General features: G+C 31.6%; 1 long non-coding RNA gene across 2 annotated transcripts; it reads right to left on the bottom strand.

Annotated features, from left to right (window-relative positions):
* Nucleotides 1–7609: 7609 nt before the first annotated feature.
* Nucleotides 7610–13814, bottom strand: LOC143229695 (uncharacterized). Of its 2 annotated transcripts, none has more exons than XR_013016004.1 (3): nt 13339–13814; nt 8577–8681; nt 7610–8007 (listed from the first exon to the last, which is right to left on the bottom strand). It is a non-coding gene; the product is annotated as an uncharacterized LOC143229695 (long non-coding RNA). The 2 variants fall into 2 exon arrangements; XR_013016003.1 differs by lacking the exon at nt 8577–8681 and having other exon boundaries at nt 13339–13600; nt 13683–13784.
* Nucleotides 13815–14218: the final 404 nt, after the last annotated feature.

Here is a 14218-nt window from a genome sequence, read left to right on the forward strand (position 1 = left end):
TTCAGAATTTCTAAGGGACTATCTAGCAATGAAAAAATTTAGGTCAACTAGTTTTTGCTATATTAATGATCAAAACCTAAAGTGATAAAACAAACATGATACAGTGGTTGAATACATAGCATTAAAATTATTTTGGAGTCTTATGTCATCATTACAGTTCCTCTTACCATGTACAGTGCATTCTGACAATAGCCCAGTACTGTAGTTTTAACACTCTGTTGTACGAATGTTAATGAAAAGAATAAATTTACTGTCTAATGCTTTCCCAAATCCATCTACTTTATAAAACAATGTTTTTCCATACCTGTTTCAACAGTTCAATCACACAGAAACCTAAAGTGCTGCATTTAGAGACTTAAGTAGTATGTCTATATACAGTGTAGCACAAATACAATTTCATTCTTCAACTTTTTGACGTATGTGATGGTTGAAAAAGTATGTTGTGGATGCAGCTTCTATACATGATCTGTGTCTCTTTTCCAGTGGGAAAACCTTTAGCTTATTTTGTGTTCTGTTGCCTAAGACAAATGGACAGATTTTGTCACTAACCAATGTGTTTGTAAAATCTCACCTGTTAAAAGAAGTCACACTACTTACCAACTGAAATATGACTTACTGAAGATCTCTTTCTTGGCAGTCTTGATCCCCAAATTAATCCATATTTCTTTGTTTTGCATTCAAAAAGGTATTTAACAGATTTTTATGTCAATTTTCAATGGCATCTCACTACTTATGTTAACATGTAATTCTGAAACATTCCATCCCACAACAAGTTTATTTCAGCCACAGTTGTCATACGATTTCATATGTTTGTTCAAAATCATTTTAATCCTTTCACAACAGTCTCTGAATAATATACAAGTTTGTATACTAATTTGCACATGTTAACCAGTATCTGCACCTTCACAAAATAGTGTAGACTTTCAGAAAAGGCTGCAAGAGTTTTGTACAGAAACAGAAAAAAATCACATTTTTAAAGATGCTTTAAATAAAGAATAGTTTGTGAAAACAGAAGTCTGTTTCATTACTAGTTCAAGTGTGAGGTGAATTTCAAGTTATAATTAAGAAGCTATTCTTCGTCCAGAAATTCTCAAATATTAGTTGTATAATCTCTGAAACTTCTAAAATACATTTCAAACGATTTATTTTAGTAAGAATTTATAATTTTTTCTGTTATTTTCTCTACCATCTATAGCATCTGTCAATTTGACCGACTTTGTAACCACCATAAAAGAATTAAGAAATGATAATATATTGTGCTTTTTTATTCTAGAATGACAACAAATTATAACACAAAAATACAAATGTTTACTCTAAATAGCTTAAATCTCATAACATTATATATTTACATATTTATTATATTGATCTTATTGTCATGCACTTATGTTACCCAATAAGATAAAATTCATATTTAGTCTTTATAAAGTGACCCTGTTCTAGTGAACTAGTATTTTGTAATATACAGTCACATTTCAATTATTATATATGCACATAGATTACTTATATTTAGAAATAAGTTACTAAATGTATTTTTCTTAAAATATAGAATATAAATAAAGAAGTATAGTAAACAATTATCTCTTCTAGTTATTACCTTTAAACTTAGATGCTGTTGGACACAGGTTACTAGTTCTTTTAAATTTTGCACATGGAGGATGTATAACTAAAAACTAAATATTTGTTTTAGGCTTTATATATATACAGTTGAATACAAAAAAAATCATAAATTACCACACTGATACCACAGAATTCCACTACAATTTATCAACATTAGTAACTAAGCTGTATTTCAGTCTAAAACAATATAAAATTATGACTAAAATACAAACTACCACTTTGAAACTTTGATTTGAAAAAACAAGATAGCCTTTTACCAGATTAACCCCCCTTCCCAGTGGCACAGAGGATATCTCTGAAAACTTACAAAGCTGGAATCCATGTTTTGATACATGTGGTGGGCAAAGCACAGACGGCCTATTGTGTAGCTTTGTGTTTAATTACAAATGGATAAAGAAAATACTCAGTGGCCATTATAAGCTCTTGATTGGTTATTCAAGTGTCATATATTGAAGTAAGTGTATATATAAGGGGCTGTTTCCAAAAATGGAAAGTGTTGAACAGGTCCACTATGTTTGATGCAGTACATTAGCTATATCTCAGCAAAATATAAAGACACGAGGTTCTTGTCTTATATTTTCTAACTTGTCAACATTGGTAATTTAAGCTCCTAATTAACACAAAACTACAAATTTGGTATAGTGACATCATAAACATTTAATTTTAACCAGTGCTACATCCAGAATACCATGACTCACAAATATTGACATTGAGATATATTATTTCAATGTTTACTTTTAATTTAAGAAATTATGTGATGTGTAATACTAAAATTTGAATAAAGAAAGAACTGGGAATTTATCAACCTGCAAATAGCAATCATAAAAGTAAAATAAGTGAACAAGACTAGATATACAGTAGACATTATTATTTACTCTAACTAAAATCCTAATTTTAGTTTCATATTATCTAGAATTACATTTTGTGGGGTCAAAATAGAGATTTGTAGTTTCAGTAAATAATGTTTACAATCTTTCCAACTATGTTTGCTTACTTTTTTATCATCCATATTTAGTTTTCACATTCCCAATTTTTTACTTATCTTATAAATTGGCTTTATTTTTATGTAATCCTATGGGCAAAGAAGTAGTTGATACAGTGGCTAACCTTGTCATTGTAATGATGATAAAGATAGCTAGTAGCTAGCTGGTACGTTTCATGATGATTTACTGTAACTATTGTTCACTTGGTTGCATTAATTCAAGATATAAAACATTAAGCTGCAGCTGGAGAATTTCATGTAGCATGAGCAGCTGCAGAAGTATTTCCATGGAAAGGCAAAGTTTTCTGGGGGAAGGGGTACAAGAAAGTGCGATATTGAGATTTAAATAAAAAATGCATGTACACTGATGAATGACTGAAGAATTATGTTTCTCATTTTGTGGGGGAAGGAATATGCTTCCTTTTGCCCTCTCCAGTGGATACCCATATCATGGAGATTTGTTTGAGAATATAGTGAGCATTTATAATTTTTGTATAACTAAATTCTCTCTATATAATGCATAGACTAAGACACAACCCCCACCAAGTCCATACAATTTTTTCCAATAAAAAAGCAGCCATTTCAAATAAATTATGTGCATAAAAACTGCATTAAATAAATCTGTATTTATAAAGTAACTATTTTACAACTTTGTGTCATAAAATTTAATATCATATGTATTTATTTTTATGCACTGCTTCACTTCATACATAATATAGGGGTTGACTTCTCTCTATAAAGACACTGAATGTTTAGTGTACAAAGCTACAGTAATCTACTGTTTATCCATTATTGGCTGGTAAATTCCATTTCACCCTGTATTTATAGTTTTTAAAAGAACACTCGATATTTGTAATAACACTAATTCCAAGGGATAAGGATACCATAGTTCACACAAGAATTATAGATGAAATAAATCAACTTTTCAATACCCCTACAACTTTCACAGTACCTTATGTAGTATTCTACAAAAGGTTTGGGTGCAACATAGCAAACCATTTTCTATATAGTCTGAAAATAATAATACTAATTACAAAAGAGTCATTTTGGGCAAATTTTCTTCCTAACTTGCATGCCTTTTTGTGCATTTTTTATAGGTACAGCCTTAGCAGTCAACAGTAGAAGTTTAAAAGCATTGTTTGAACTGAATCTTTATTGTTTAAGGTCCTTTTTGCTCAAATGTTCTATTAGGGTTTAGTGCAATTTCTTACAATCCCCATTACAAAACACTATTGTGGCTTATGATATTCAATCCTTGATATATATTCTGCAAGTAAAAATAAATTAACTGAATACAAACAAAATAGTTAGTCTGTAAAGACCTACATCTTTACTGAAGGGAATTTAGATCTCAAAATGAAAGAGAAAAGGAACACAAACAATAAACAGAAGAAAAAAAAAGCAACAGATTACCTAGTGTGGGCAGCATACATTGTGATACTGTGTCAGCATCTTTACAATGTTGTATTCAAGACACAGATGTGAACATTTGTGTCTTAACAAACTCTCCGTGTCATGAGGTTATATATATATTTATCACATTAACAGACATTTCTATGCCTTGAGGTTTCTGAAACAGTTCTTTAGAAATTGCAACCAGATCATTCATGATTTTTGGAAAGGATGTAAAGACAAGAGGGTAGCTGTGACTTCAGTAAATATGCAAGATCCACTCATAACAGAAAATGCACTACACAGTAACAATCTCTATATCAAATCATCACAAAGACCACACCATTAGTGGTATATCAAATGGTTGAAAGGTACTCGTACTATTATTTAATAATAGTACACTTCCTTAAAGATAATAATGGTAAAAGTGAGTACGAAGAAACATTAATTAAATAAAGGAAAGCTTGAAGCATATATTAATATTACACTTTACACTAAAGAGAATGATAAGATTAGTATACGGCTTAGTGTTCATGTACTAGACATCTTGTCCTTTAAGGCTAGTAGGTGCCACTTGTTATTTGCTCAATTTTAACGTGCAATTACTCAAATTACCTCACATTTTATTATATATAATTTAAGGTTTGTAAAAATGGTAACTGTACCACTGTAACAAATAAAGAATTCAGACTTTCTCTTGCCTCACATAAAAAGCAAGTTACTTTGACTAATTTGTATAAAATTAATATTTCACTTATTTATAAAATAAGCTTTGACACAAATGCATTTGTTTCAGTCATCATGAGTTACATGGTTGCAAAAATATTACCTGATAGTCATATTAACTGGCCCAGTAAGAACTGATACTGGGCTAAAGGCTTCATCACCACATATATAACAGGGATAGCATTGTTGACATATCTTAACCTTTTGTTAAATTTCACTCACCAGTTCTTAGAATTATTAATAGTTTTCTCTTGATGATACTGTGGCTTCATGACCTCTTACAGAAACAAGAAAAGTAGCTTGCTGACTTGCTTGTTCTTATGAATGATATTAAAATTAATTTGAATAAATTATAATAATAAACTCTATAAATAATTTGAGGTGTTAAAATAACAATTAAATAATGTTCTTTTTCAAATTCTTACTATGAAATTTTGATTTCTAAATGGCTTAACTAAAGCTGACAATAATTACAATACACTTGCTCAGTTTGTTTCACAGTAAAACTGTTGTATACGAAAACTTATGATATATATGTATATAGCTCTTAAACTATTACTATGTCTGTCACATCCCAGCTGACCTAATGAACTCTGATATTGGGCAAAAGGTCTCATGAGTAGTGGATATAGCAGATATAAGATGGGTTGTCATAATATTTTATCTTTTGCTTTCATTTACATTCTTAGAATAAGTAATGTTAAATACCACTTAAAATAGCACACAGTTAAAATAACCCATTTGGTTAAAAGCTGATAGGTAAATGTGTTAACATCAATGGTGGATGAGTAACATACAAATATTGGAAATATTTAGTTGATTTTAGGACTACATTACTAGCATGTAGTCAATTAAGGATTTTATGTAAAACATTAAATTAACAACAGCATAGTAATGTACACACCTGAAATGGATTTTTTCAACTTGTCAGGTTATACTGGTACAAATATATAAGCACTTGTCAAATCAATTTAACTTGTCCCAAGCCATTAATGCTTTGTTGAATTATAGTATTAAGCTATATAATCCCAACTAAAGTTAAGGTGTTTACAATATCAATGAAAAACTGAGGGTTTGCTAATTAAGTACTTTTTGTATTTGCATTTTAACATTGTATAGAGGGTATAATAATGCCTTTAAAAAGATATAAATTTAATACAATACTTACCCTTTGATATACTGCTCTGCAGAGATAACTTTGTTGCTAACCAAGTATTGTAAAATGTGGCCTATCAAGTGACAAACCTGGCTGGAGCATTCCATTACTTGATTAATACACACAATAATAAAAATACTGACATGGGGGCAGTACAAGCTCCACAATATAACATGAAACTTCCTAGGAACAGAGTTGGTCGAAATTTATTACCTCAGTGTGATAATTATGTTCATACTATGTTATATAACTATATAAAAACAAGTCACAATTTCTCCATTCACTAAGATATCATAACTTGCATCAAATCTGAAACTTATGATAAATTAAATTACATATAAAACAAACCTAACTTTTATTTTTCCACATATACATTGCACATAGTCTTAGTATATTAATTTTAAGAACATGTATTATGTGAAAATAATGATAAAGGTCAGAGTAAGATACGAACATAAAGTACAGACAGAAATTAAGTTTGAAGTAGGTATATGAGAAAATGAAAAGGCTAAAGTGACATATTCTATGGTTATTTTTAATCAAGCAGGAATAACAGATATATGCAAATTATCCTACAGTAATAATTTTGAAAATATTACATAAAGTGGTAAAAGGCTAACACATATAATTTTCATGTATAAAATAGTGAGAAATATACTATCTATTTATATTAATTTTCAAGATTGAAATGGTCTTCATTTATTGCATCATTTCTGTCAGTTGTAATGTGGGCCCTACTCTTTACCTTCTTAAAAATTGTAAAAATTCAACTATTAATGTTTTTTGTTCTAAATTTTGAAGGTTTTTGAATCTAATACAATCATCTGGAACCTTATTTTCTTTCTACCATTCTATTTGCTGTAGATCTGCTATCCTTCCTTGTGTAATTACATTATACTGAAAACATTGTTACACCCTTTCAAGGTCATGTGGCATTTTTTCATTTTGTATGTTAACACTGGTTTTCTGTTATTTATAAGCCACAGAAGAGCATTACAGTATTTGATGAGTTTCTATCCATGTTTGTTAATTTACTAAAGTAACTGCCTTTGCAGTAAATTTTCTGTTTACAATAACTGGCATGTTTTGTAACTCAAGGACACCATTCACTTGAAAATATTACACAAGCCAGTAAAAGGAGAACACAGATAATTTTCATGTATAAAATAATGAGACAAATAATTATGTTTATATTAATTTTAAAGTTTTAAATGATTTTTATTGCACTATTTCTCTCAACAAAATGGCCAAACTCATGATTTCATTAGGCCTACTATAGTGAATGTATGAAAACTGAATTTCATCCCAACACTTACATTAATCATACATAACTGTCCAGTGAGGAAATATGTTGTGTAGTGACATTTATTGTATTATAGATCATAAACTGGTTTAAAAAAATGAAATCTATATTTTAAAAGACCCATGGTTACCACACTATGTATTAGAAATGACTATATTTCAGATACGATGACTTAGGAACTTTATACTCTCTACCAAGCTTTAATTTATTAATCTATTTTATCCATAAACAAAATATTCTTTACAATATTAAAGAGAAGAAAAGCACCTTATTATAATAGCTGGAGAACCCTTCCCATGGACACAAGTTATAAAAATTCATAATTAATGAAAGGTTATCTTAGTACATGAAAAGTTGTTTTCCTCATATGTAATTGTAAAAGAAATGCAAAAACACCCATAATAACCACAAAACTGAAAAATTTTATGCACCTTGGTCTGAATAAACCTTCTTACCAAATTTGGCAAGATCCATCTACAATAATAAAAAAATGCAAAAGTGCCCATAAAACCCAAAACCTGAAAATTTCTATATAACCCTGCATGGAACTAATGAGCCTCCATACCCCTTTTGGGGAAGATCCATCCACACCCTGTGAAGTAGTTATATGAACATATAACAGACAGTACTATTATGTTTATATAAATACATATCTCTTGTGCATACTACATTTTACATTTCACAAAAGATAAGCATAATATTCAGAATGCGGAATAATAAAATTTACCTCAAAATCCTAGTTGTGAAAGAATTCATCAATTAAGTGCATTGCTTTTGTCTTAATCTTTACTTCAGAAATGTCTGTCTCTTGAACTGCCATTACTGACCTTTCTGGAAGGAATATTTCTTTAATTTTTATTTGGTCTATTTCATGTTTAGCTTTATAAACTCAAGCATTCCATTCTACATCACTACTATATTTAATAGCATACAAATGAGCTAAAGTGAATAGTTTTATAAAAGACAATGCTGATATCATAAGGATGCAATTTCTTGAAATCATATTACTACATATATAAATCAAAACAGTTAAGTCATTCTGAATAGTGGCCATTTGAGTTTAATCAGTTAAAACTGCATACTAAACCATATTCATGAAAATAGTCTAAAAAAAATTATTTATCAATCCTTGTTAATTATGTTCCATAGATGTTATTTAATTACTCATTTATCTCAAAATATTTCTTTTATAGAATAAGGAATAGAAATATTAGAGTAGTTCTTGCAAAGAAAATAACATAATATTAAATGAAAATGAGGGATCTTTTGGTCCATCTAAGCTATGCATTGATACATCAAGTCATAGAAGCAAGAAAAATAGCTTTGTAAATAATAAACAAATATAATTATTGGAAAAACTGCATAAATTCTCTACCAGTTCAGGTGAAGTAAAAATATACCTTGGAGTGCCTGCATAATCATGAGTAAACAAACTGAAAAGAGTCACCACATTTTCCTGTTCTTTAAAGAATGATTGTGAACATAACTTCTGACTGGATTCTTTACTGGAAGAAATCAATCTAAGTTAACTAATTTTAGAATACTTAAATGCTATACACAAGTTTTTGATTATACGTCTAACAATATGTTCATATAAAAACAACACATTATTTTAACAGAGCAAGTTACTTACACTCTAGTTTTCAATACAACTGACACTATTATGAGTGATTAAGGTATATCATACAGATTACCTGATACCAATGTCTTGGCCATCTTATTACAGTAACATAGCATATGTTCTGTCACAACTGATACAGCACTGGAGCTACATGTGGAAGACAAAAACCCAACAAAGAAATGATAAGATGTAAATAATGGGAAATGAACATATTATGTCTAGTCCACATGCTTGACTACAGGATTTTCTTCCAATGGCCAATGAAGAGAAGAAGCAAGGGAAATGTGAGGTGTTGTATTTAATGAGAACACACCCTGAATAAATTATGGTGGGAAGAGAAGAAAGAATAAGCCAACCGAATTACATGTTAAACCCAACTGGTGAAGGCGATAGGTAAAAGAACATACACAGAAGACTGCCAAGAAATAAGAAGTCAAGAACATGTACCATAGAAGGAAGCTGTGCAGCAGTATAACAATGAAAGGTACAGACTGGACATAGAAGTCTATCCAGATTGGGATGATGATAGAGATGAGAAATAGAAAGAAAGGAAATAGGCAAAAAGGAAAAGTTACACTCTCTGGCTGTCAAGATCTCTGGGAGAAAGGAATGATCTGGATAAATGAGAAAATAGGTAGGGTGGTAAAATGTAAGTGAAACATCAATGGCAAATACATCACACTTTAAGCATCCATAGGTTAAGAATAGAAAGAAATATTTTTTAATGGAATGACAAAGCATGTAGCATGAGGAAATAGATTCAAATAAAGATAAAATGAGAGAATAGAGGACTATCTTAAGATCACAGTCTGGAAGACTAGGCCATCTGGGAAGATGATAGTCTAGAATGAACACTAACATGGTAAGATATGGGAAGCAGAAATTTAACGAAATTGGGAAAAATGAAATTTATGAAATCATGCACCCTGATAACCCATTACAAAGAAGACTGAATACCCCTGTTCAAAAAGCCATGTGAAAAGGGAAGGGGAATTGGAATGAAGAAAGTAACAGTTGTTGGAAATGTGGAAACCATGGATGAACTGGCCAACAAGGAGTAATCAGAAGGACTTGACAAGAGGAGAGTAGTATGGATGAGAGAGAGACCACCAGATAAATTAGACAGGTAGGAGGATAAATATAAATAAATTTGTGAGACCAATCCTGGCTGAAGACACTGACAGCCAGAGCCTGAAATATTGAGGAACAAAGAAGGGGTAACACATGATTTTGAGCTGTGCCAAATACACCTATGTGAAAAAATCCCCACAGAAAGTAAAGCCACTAGAATATGAGGGGAAATTAAGTTCATAAGGACTGTAGTATGCTTAATCCTTAAGAGGGACAGAGAAAGGCATGGAAAATTCAGGATGGGAAAATAGATGATCCAAGACCTTGTCAGCCTAAACAAGCTCAGCATGTTTGGAAGTAAGTGGGGCAAGGTCTGGAGATATAGGTTAACACAAGTAATGTTCAATACCCTTATGAATAACACTGATAAATCTCCCACCAGATCACTAGCATCTAAGGCATGTTACACAGTGCTAGTTGCAGGTGTTACCTACAACATGTGGTAACATTAACCTTGTAATTCATAATCAAGGAAAGTTGTCCAAAACTATATGTACAAATAATAATGTGGCTGTCATAAACTTGGATTAAAGAAATAGTCTGAATAACCTTGGAAGTAATTTAAATGAAAACCACTTTGTGAGAATACTAAAGCTAAAAGTGAAACTTGAAACAAAGGAACAAATTTCCCAAGAACAAGCACTGCCAAACAGAAAGTGATAGCTTGGTAGAGACACAGGAGTCACATGTGTTACTTCAGTTGGTCACACTCCTACTGGTGGCAAGTGATGCATGATAATTTACATTACAGGTATGCTGGAATAATTTGATTTCAGTATGGGATGCAGAAGGCTTATGACATGCACAAAGAAAAATTCACATATAGAGGGCAGCATTGGATGAGAATAGCTAACACTATGAGAAGAACTAAGTACTGTATTAGAATTAAACTACTTTTAAATATTAAGATAGATATCAAGTAATAACTAACATAAGTCTAACTTAATCCTCAGGAGGTACATAGAAAGATACAGCAAATTCAGGATGTGGAAATATGTGATCCAAGTCCTTCTCATGTGTCTCATGAATTGACTCATTTAAAAGTAACAAAAATAAAAAATAAAACTTTATTTAGTGATTAGACTACATGGCTACATCTCATATGACTAGCTATCACCATAAACCTACATAAAGTTTTACAACAGTTATATCTGTACATCACTGCTAGTGAAAGCTTATATCAGTTTTATAATGCATACACACTCAAATATCAATGTGCTCTAGATAGAAGGTGCATTACCACTTTAACATGACTAAATATTCATAGTTAAATTAATTAATACAATGAATAATAAATAAGGTAAATAACATAACACTAGAATTTCTATCTCACAATTAGAACAATTTTTTTTTTTCACTTCTTACGTGCTATTAACATTTATAAAGAGTACCACATGTAACTGTGTCCCAGATTGTTATGTCTCCTAGCACAAAACTATTAAATAATTTTCAACATTTGTAGATTATTGTAACAAAATAAACAGTATTTTTTTTTCATTGTTCTATTCTTTGTCTATACAACTCTGGAACAGGTTGTTATTCACCCTATAAGAAAGAAAGGAACCTGACACAGGCAGACAAAAATGATGTGCAAAAACTTAATATGTTCTGAGAAGTGCAACTATAGTATAAAATAGCAAAAGTTTGAATTGTCCTCCACCAAACATACCAATCCAGAAAACACCCAGTGAAGATCTGCTCTACGAAAGAAAAACTTGAAGCAGACATGACACCCACAAAATGAGAAATGACATGTCAAAGGACAGTTTGCCAAAATATAATGATGAAGAAGGACAGCCAGTCTTAACTAGATATCTGCCCAATCTCAAATTGAGGGGGAGAGATTCCACAACTACCTTCAGCATTAGGAGGTTGAGAATCACCCACATAAAAACAAAATTAGAGTAACATAAACACCATAGTTAGAGTATGTGGACCATATGATATTTATAAACAAACTCCAACCATAAGTAAACAGTATCATACTTCAAGCAACCAAAATTACAGAAAAGGAGGTTAGCATTTGGCCAAAACTAAACTATCAAATTCACCATAGGAGCAAAAAGTACAACAAACCAAACCTGGCATTAATGGTTCACATCACTGACTCAACTCTATCATAAGAACAGGATAACAGCTGTCACCAATATTAAGAACACAAACCTTAACTCACCTAACCCAAAATACAGAGAAGAATTGTCCTACACCTGAAATTACAAGGAAGATATGGATCATTTACTCAACCATAGAAACAATGTACATACATCCTTTACCAAGGCAAAGTCGCCAAAATCAAACATATGAGATACCCCAAATCTACACCTTTACCCTCATCTACATAAGTAGTAACCTTTTCAAAGAATGTCAAATGGTTTGTACGTCTCCAACAAAATTCTAAACTCTGATAAACTTTGCAAAACACCTTTTATCACACTTTCCAAAACTTTTCCCACAACTGATTGGTCTACAATTATGGAGACAAATTTTATCACCCCACTTGAAAAGTGGAATAATTAGCAAACTTCCCAATCCTCTGGCACTTTTCCACCATTCAAGGTCTAACATGAAAGAGAAGCAAGTGAATCCCATTTTCAATTCTTTATCTCATTCAAAATACTTGGAGAAATATTATCTGTCTTACGAACTTACCGTTATTCAAACTTCTCAATTTTGTTTTAACAGCCAGAAAAATCAGTAAACTTAACTAATTTATTGACCGTTCCTTCAGCTGTTTATTAATTTAAACAAAAAAGAGCTAGAAGACATTTTTTTAAATTTAATTTGTAGCAACTCTCAAGAATAACGTTCTACTCTATACGTTTCGATGTAGCTTGTAGTTGTACTATAGCCCTTGTTTTGTTTTTTGTTTTTGGAATTTCGCACAAAGCTACTCGAGGGCTATCTGTGCTAGCCGTCCCTAATTTAGCAGTGTAAGACTCGAGGGAAGGCAGCTAGTCATCACCACCCACCGCCAACTCTTGGGCTACTCTTTTACACTATAGCCCTATAAAACATACTATAAAAGTATATTCATAAGAGTATTATTATAAATTACTATAGTACTAGATTTATAAACAATTATATTTTATTTATACACAGAGTCTCTAGTAAAAGGTCACCTGCAATATTTAAAATACTGTCCAGGAAGGTATTTCATAAGATAACCACTGTTTTTGATATACGCATTACTGTAAAAATGTATTAAACATTTAATTTTTCTAAACACTAGCAGATCGTTACTAGACCCTTTTGTCAATGCACTACCTGTACATTGATTTGGCATGATTCGCCTTTGTGATAGTAAAATAAATGGATCCTGAGTTATCAGTTTACACGCAGGCTTGCCTGTGAAGCTGAAAATTTACATGTATATATATTATAATATCGTGTAGCTATGGTTGGTGTCTTACTTGAAGGAAAAAGGGCCGCCTGATCCCGACAACCTTTCCACGGAATGGTCTTATGTGTATTCCAGCCAGGACATATTTCAGTACACATAAGGAAACAAAACTGTTATTAAAGGAATATACAGGGCGGCCCTTAAGTCCCTACCCATCCATATATGTATCCAGTGTATCTGTGTGTTGTCCCTCATTCTCGCTGCACTCATACCCACGTACTTCTCACAATACGCTCTTCAAGTGTAAATAGGCTTACATCAGCCATATTTCTCTGAAAAAAAAAAAAGAAACAAATTTATAATACATGCGTAATTGGATATAACATAATAACATAAGGATGGGTAGGGACTTACGAGCCACCCTGTATTATCGAACTGAAATTGAACTCGCACAGAACAATATTGCCTCCCGAAAAGTCGAATCAATCATTTCAAACAAAACACAAATCCGACCAATGCGATAAAAGTATACGCACAGGAAACACAGGATGTCGTTTATCTAATAGTATAATGTTATATCAACAGAGATTTCAGGTAAAGAAGTCTAAAACACCTGCCGTAGTCGGATGCAGTGTTTTAACTGCCAGCATTATGTAAATCTCTCCCACGATATGTGGGTCGTAGTGGAGATCATCAAAAGCCAGCTTTGCGCGAAATTAAGAAAGAAAATGTTTCCGTGTGTTGCGTACTTGTTTCTGTAGTTACGATATTATGGCAGGTGATGTAGATTATTATTTTGATATCCTTGAAATTTTGATGGCCTTTGCAACTGGTGATATATATTGCTTACACTCAGAATAACATGGGTTTTCGTGTTATTTTGGGTAAGCTGGCTTCCCTCTAGTCTTACACTGCTAAATTAGGGACGGCAGCTAGTCGTCACCAATAAC

Source organism: Tachypleus tridentatus, chromosome 10, assembly GCF_004210375.1.
Source record: "Tachypleus tridentatus isolate NWPU-2018 chromosome 10, ASM421037v1, whole genome shotgun sequence".
In the NCBI taxonomy this organism is placed as follows: Eukaryota; Metazoa; Arthropoda; class Merostomata; order Xiphosura; family Limulidae; genus Tachypleus; species Tachypleus tridentatus.